Raw genomic sequence first — 6849 nt, forward strand, 5'->3', positions numbered from 1 at the left:
ATTGTATCTTACTTTACAATACTTACAAATTCATCTTACGACTATCCACTATGTTTAAATTGCTTCTTTAAGTTTTAATCCTGTTTTCTGTCTTGCCTTTTTGCACATATTTTTGTTGTCGAACTTATAATGTGCAGCACAATGGGGGACCTCTGTTTTTATTTTAAAACATGAGTAATGTTTACCGTAACCCTGCTTGATTTTACACTTAACATGTAAATAAGCACTTTTTTCTGGAAAAGTTTAAAAATTATTTGCCATTTCCAATCCTTAAAATACATATATTTACTCTATCAAACAACAGCAAAAATCTGTAAAATAAATTTTTTTGCTGATTCAGATACAGTAGAAATAGTGTCATTTTATGGTTAGAGGTTGTAAAAGAACAAATTACTACTTCTAAAGATGAACCTACCAATATAAATTATTGACAACAAATCTACAGTTTTGGAATGTCTTTACATTCAGCACAAATTATTTTTGTTCTGTGATTTTGCAACTTTTCTGTAATTTAGCAACACGACAAAATCAGGAAAATAACAGAAAAATGTTCAAAAAGTTAGAGCTAAAAAAAAAGTTTGGTGGATATGTATAAAGTCTGTCCAATCGTGCAGTCAGTTACAGTTCAGTAACTCATAAAAACTTGCACTGTAGCAACACTTTGGCTCGAAATAAGCCACAACTTCATGGCTGGATGCCAGATGCTGGAATGGAAGTGCACTCCGAGGTACACCTTGTTACTTTAAACATTACGACAACTCTGGGTTTAGGCACCAAAACTACCGTTAGGTGAAGAAAATGTCATGGTTTTGATCAACATATGACCGAGTCACAAGCTTCTCTTGTTTTCATGACCCATATAAGGGTGGCACGTCTTCTCTAATGTGTGACAGGGTGGCAGAAAAGGCACAAAGGTAGTCATCAAATAAATGGCAGAAATATGGTTACATTTTCTGACTGTAAAGGCATTTTTGATTCCTTGGAAACAAATATAATGCAGGAGAAGGTACAATTCACTCAGCATTCAGTGTCTTTGCTTGATCACTATTAGTGCAAGAAATGACAGACAGGAAGCAAAAGCAGAAAATGCATATCAAGAGTAAAGGCCACTGACTTCTTTATAATGTTGTCCAAGTCTTGCAATCTGTTTGGCAACATAAATTCTCTCTACTCTTAAAAATACTGAGGCTTAGTAATTTCTTTGGCATGAGACCGACAGACCAACCAGGCACAAAGCCCTTCACCAAGACCTCAGATTCTGACATCGATTCAGGCTTTTAACTGTGATGTTAAATGTATGAGGCCACTGAAAAAGATCTTTCACTATCATCCATATGCAGCAGCTTTTTCCTTCCTCCCAGGCAGCAGCGGTTGTGGGCTGGATGCTCCTGTCGAGTCCTCAGAATCCGACGCAGTGATTTCTTAATCTGTTTTCTTGGCCTCTGCTGCGGATACAACAGCAAAGTGTTTCTTATGTGTGTGCTTGTGTTTGGATTTCTGTGCGGATGTGTGTGAATATGATAACTGTGATGGGGTTATTTTAGAATCAGTTCCTCTGTTCCTCTGAGGCCGTCAAAGAGACAGAGAGGCAGGATGAAAAAACTGAAGAGAAAAAAAGCGCAAAGGAAGATGGTGTGTGTGTGTGTGTGTGTGTGTGTGTGTGTGTGTGTGTGTGTGTGTGTGTGTGTGTGTGTGTGTGTGTGAGTGAGTGTATGAATACAAACTGGCTGTATTTACATGGCAAAAGTTCATTTCTAGTCTTTGAAGTGGGGAGTATCAGTGTCTTAAGAAAACACTCAGAGGAAAAGGCAGTTGGCTGTGTTTGTGGCTGAGAGGGAGAGGAAAGAGAAAAGCATGAGAAAGACGATGAAACCATTAATAACTCCTTTATCTCAGAGGTCTCTCTTTGCCTTCATCTTCTTCTCATCCTCCCTTCATCCTTCTTCTGCTGCTCTCCATCTCTCCATTGGCTTTTCTTTCACTACTTGTCTCATAGCAGCAGAATGATGAGCCTCGGTGACTCCAGCCCTCATAAATTTGATAATGAGTCTCTTCATTACGGTAAAAAGTAGCTCCTCCCATCTCCTTGTGCATTTGTGTTTTGTTTCCCCCTGTCTTCACCCTTATCTAAGTCTCCTCGGAGACAGATTTATATACACAGAAAACAGTCGAAGACGAGAAAGCAGAAGATATATGAGAGGACGATAAAACACAAGTAGTGAGAGAGGGAGGTCCCACAGTATGAGCAAAGACAAAAGAAATTCTGCTTGAAAAATCGAGCTGGACAGAAGTTATGGATGTTGAACTGCCTGGAAGTCGTGCCAGAAAGAGCAGAGGTTAAAGCATAAAGCTACACAAAATCCTGAGTTCATCCGGCTCTGTGTATCAGCACTTATGACACATAAGATGAATCATATTGTACATATTCCCATCAGCCTCAGCTGTTCCTTGTGTTTAGCGTTAATTAGGGAATGTCAGCAAGCTAAATTTAGATCAGGACGTTACATAAAAGGAGTCCTTACATACAAGGAATTTGACTCCAGCGGTTTCTTTACTCTCAAATTACTTCAACAAAATAAAACATGCATGCATTTAAGCACACAAAAATGTGTGTTTAATTTCTGTCTACAATGGTAGCTATGTGTAAACAAGCATGTTCAGTGAAACAAAGATGTTGAACATGGTTAGTAATATCCAGCACATTATCAGTTTAGTTTCTACTAAATGGGAGTTGGGCTGCACAGTAGAGTAGTGGTTACCACTTTTGCCTTGCAGCAAAAAGATCCCCGGTTCAAATCCCAGCCTGGGCCTGGGATCTTTCTGCATGGAGTTTGCATGTTCTCCCTGTGCATGCGTGGGTTTTCTCTGGGTACTCCGGCTTCCTCCCACAGTCCAAAAACATACTGAGGTTAATTAATTGATTACTCTAAATTGTCCGTAGGTGTGAATGGGAGTGTGATTGTGTGTCTGTATATGTAGCCCTGTGACAGACTGGTGACCTGTCCAGGGTGTCCCCTGCCTTTGCCCGAGTCAGCTGGGATAGACTCCAGCACCCCCCATGACCCTAGTGAGGATAAAGCGGTGTAGAGAGAATGGATTGATGGATGGGAGTTGTATATGACTGAGAATAAATAGCTTACATATTTTAGGACATTTTCCTGCCACATATTTGCCATGTTTAACAACATTCTAGAATCCAACAACATTCTAGAATCTTGGCCTAGGACAACATTGTAGAGTATTTCAACATTCTAGAATGTCATCATACACCAACATTCTACACTGGGGTCCTGGGATTCCAGAACGTTGTAAGATTCCCAAATGTTGGCTTAGCAGTTTAAAATGTTACAATATAACAACCTTTTAAAATGCAAAACAGTTACAGATTAAAACAGGTTTTCCAACTTCCTACAAAAAGCAGTGTGTATTCAGGCTCACATTTTAAACATCTATGAGTTGTTAAGAGCTCCAATAGAACAGGGAATTTTCCCTCTGAAATTCTCACATGGTTCCCTTTCAATAAATAGTAAAATGATCCAACATCTCACCAAAAATCAAAGACTGGAGAAAAAGGTCGAATCCCACTTAAAAAAGAATTGTGGATCAAATCGTATTTTTTTTCTTCTGTAGTCTGTCATTAAACATGTTTGAAGGCTCCAGATTTATCAGCTGTCTAACAAAATAAAACTGGATATGAAGTAGGTCAAACCTGCAGCACTTCCAACAGTAACATGCTGCTGACACACTAATGATGGCACATACAGTAATACATCAGTCAAAAGGATCAAACCCGTACTTTTACTACATTTTGCTAATAATACCTATTTACGACATAAGTAAGACCTTTAATGCAGTGGTTATACCATAAACTGTACATAAAAGATGGGTGTAGCCACTGTGATACCACCTATTGGTTAATGCACTACCGTTCTGAAGTCTTATTTGAAATCTGACCCTTAACATCTTGTTTTTTGTTTTTTTTTAATTGATCATGATGAGTGAGGCATGGCTTATGCCCACACCTTAAAGCAGCTTTATCTTCTATTTTACTCTAACTGGGACCATAATTTGCACCATGAACATCATGCTGTTTGGAAACAAATCAGTACTGTGTTATATCACTGAAAACGATAGCTGTTGTAGGAAAGATAAGAATTCTTTGCCAATGTCATACCCAAACATTGCCCCACTTATATATATTTAAATATAAAACTTAAGCTACAAAACGACCAGAATATCATCTGTCCTAAACCAAGAAAATTACAAGAAACACCTACATTGGTTTGGTTTTTAGGGATTTTCTAAAATGAAACCTTGTCTTTGAGCCTGTATGTAAGATATGCCTCTTAATATCTGTATTGCAGCAAACTAATTCAATTCATCTTTCACACGACTACAGTCTCTGCTCCCAGATCCCCCCACCAAATACTTAAAATCTGTTCACCCCAACAAAGACCCCTCACCCTTTATCCTCTCCACGTCATCCAAAAAGATTGTCCATAAAACGTTTGACAGGCAGCATGCGGGACCTCAGATGATGATACCATAAGATCACATTTTCGGACCATTTGTCCATTAACAGGCGCAAAGACAAAGCTCTGCGTACAGCTACACACAGTCAACATGTGCGCGCAGGTTTTACTAACTCTGAGATGTCTCGTAATAATTTTTATTGAAAGCGAGCGGGGGAACGGCGAGATAGAGTCAGAGCGAGACAGACACGTGGAGACAGAGAAGTGGGGAGGTCGCTGCAGGAGCTGGTATCTCCAGATAAAATAATCTGGTTATTCTCAGCAACACCAGGAGGAGACATGCCTTTTACATGGCGTGGACCTCAGAGTGTGTGATTACGTCTATATGCGCTTTAATTGCATCCACAGGGAGAAGATACGGCGCGTGAACCCCGAGTACTCGAATGACTGAAGAGAAAGTGAGAAGATGCTCTGAAATGTCAGAATGTTCATGTGCATCCTGCACAGAAACACGTAAATTCATCGTAAAATTATATACTGCAGAGCTCGTTTGTGTCATGTGCTGACTCTTCAGGGCTACAGTGATATCATTTTCTTTATGATTTAACATAAAACTAGTACAGCTTCTTTGTGAAGACTGGAACAGTATTATGTGGTGAACTAACAGTTTCATTTTCTTATACTGCTGGTTAAGGCTTTTCATTAAAAGCACCTCATGATTTATGATTTTACCAAACACAATATGCTTGGTGCCCTCTAATTTTCTGTGTGTGGCATAATCTTGAAACAAAATCTCTCTGATTCATATTCTTTCTGTGTTCAGGCCAAATGTCGGTTAACCTCCTGCGGGCCTCGGCACAGATCACTGACACTCAAATGTTTATGAGGAAAAACAGGACTCCCTGGAAAATATTCACAATAAGTGGACTTTCCTGGTAAAATAAAAGGGATTGCCTTTTGAATTTGTTTTTTTTCTTTTACAAAAACCTAATATTGTTGAATATTCTTGTGGGATCTGAGAACAGAAGTTTGTTGCGATTTAAATTCTTTTGTTTTTATCCATTAATTTGCAGATTTACTCCTAAAACTAAGTGCCCCATATTTACTTAATAACTACACCAGTATAGGAAATACGTATGTTCTGTAAATGTACAAACAGGGCTGAATTGAGAAGGCACTTCAGCTGAGCCATGACCACAGCATGTTACTTCACGAGGAGAAAAAGTGAATAAAAGCCAGTAAATTTCTAAACTGGACTAAACAAAGTGTTTAAACAAGTTTGTGACACTGTGGATTTACTGTTTATATGTACGTCACAGAAGTGGGATCCCTCTTCAGTTGTTCCACCTCTTTAATCATGGTGAGAAGTTTCTTTTTGAATGTTAAATTTGTGGCGCAGAGCCATCCATCCATCCTCTATACACCGCTTTATCCTCACTAGGGTCGCGGGGGGTGCTGCAGTCTATCCCAGCTGACTTGAGCGAAGGCAGGGGACACCCGGGACAGGTCGCCGGTCTGTCACAGGGCTACATATACAGACAGACAAGCACACTCACACTCACACCTACGGGCAATTTAGAGTAATCAATTAACCTCAGCATATTTTTGGACTGTGGGAGGAAGCCGGAGTGCCCGGAGAAAACCCATGCATGCACAGGGAGAACATGCAAACTCCATGCAGAAAGATCCCAGGCCCACCCCGGGATTCGAACCGGGATTGGCGCAGAGCCAGAGTCAACCAAATATAATCTTGGTCAACTGTTCGACCAATCGATTCGTTGTGGGGTAAATAAAAATCTGCATATTGTCTTACCTTATTCAGCCCCAGCTGCGAGCCTTTAATGGTGATTCTAAATCAACATTGAAAGCTACTGTTTGCGGCATATTAAATGATTTTAACTGGATTATTTCCTTGGTTCAGATCAGCTTGCACCTGTCTATATTTATATGATTTTTGAACATAGAATGCTATCAACTGGTGACTACAGCACAAAAACTATCGAGGAATACAATGCAGACAAGTTAGTCGCCGTTTTTAGATGATCCGCTATGTTGGTCGCTGAACTATAATAAACAAACTGCTGATTGCAAAGTTTACGTTTGGCTTTTTTTGTTCCATCTGTTTAACCACAATGCAGCCGCATCTAAAGCTTCTTTGGACCCGACTTCAAATAAACATTGAGTAAATTGAACTAAGTCAGACCAAACAGTCTCCATTCTCAAAGTTGCGAAACCAAGGTGGTGTTCTCAGGTAATCTCCCAAAGAAATAACGGAATAATCCTCTCAGGCTGATTTATCCTGATGGAATATAAAGAAGCTGTAATGAAATATAGAAAATTTGGTCAGTTAAGTGCGTATCAACCAATAAATCAACAC

Source organism: Acanthochromis polyacanthus, chromosome 16 (assembly GCF_021347895.1).
Source record: "Acanthochromis polyacanthus isolate Apoly-LR-REF ecotype Palm Island chromosome 16, KAUST_Apoly_ChrSc, whole genome shotgun sequence".
In the NCBI taxonomy this organism is placed as follows: domain Eukaryota; kingdom Metazoa; phylum Chordata; class Actinopteri; family Pomacentridae; genus Acanthochromis; species Acanthochromis polyacanthus.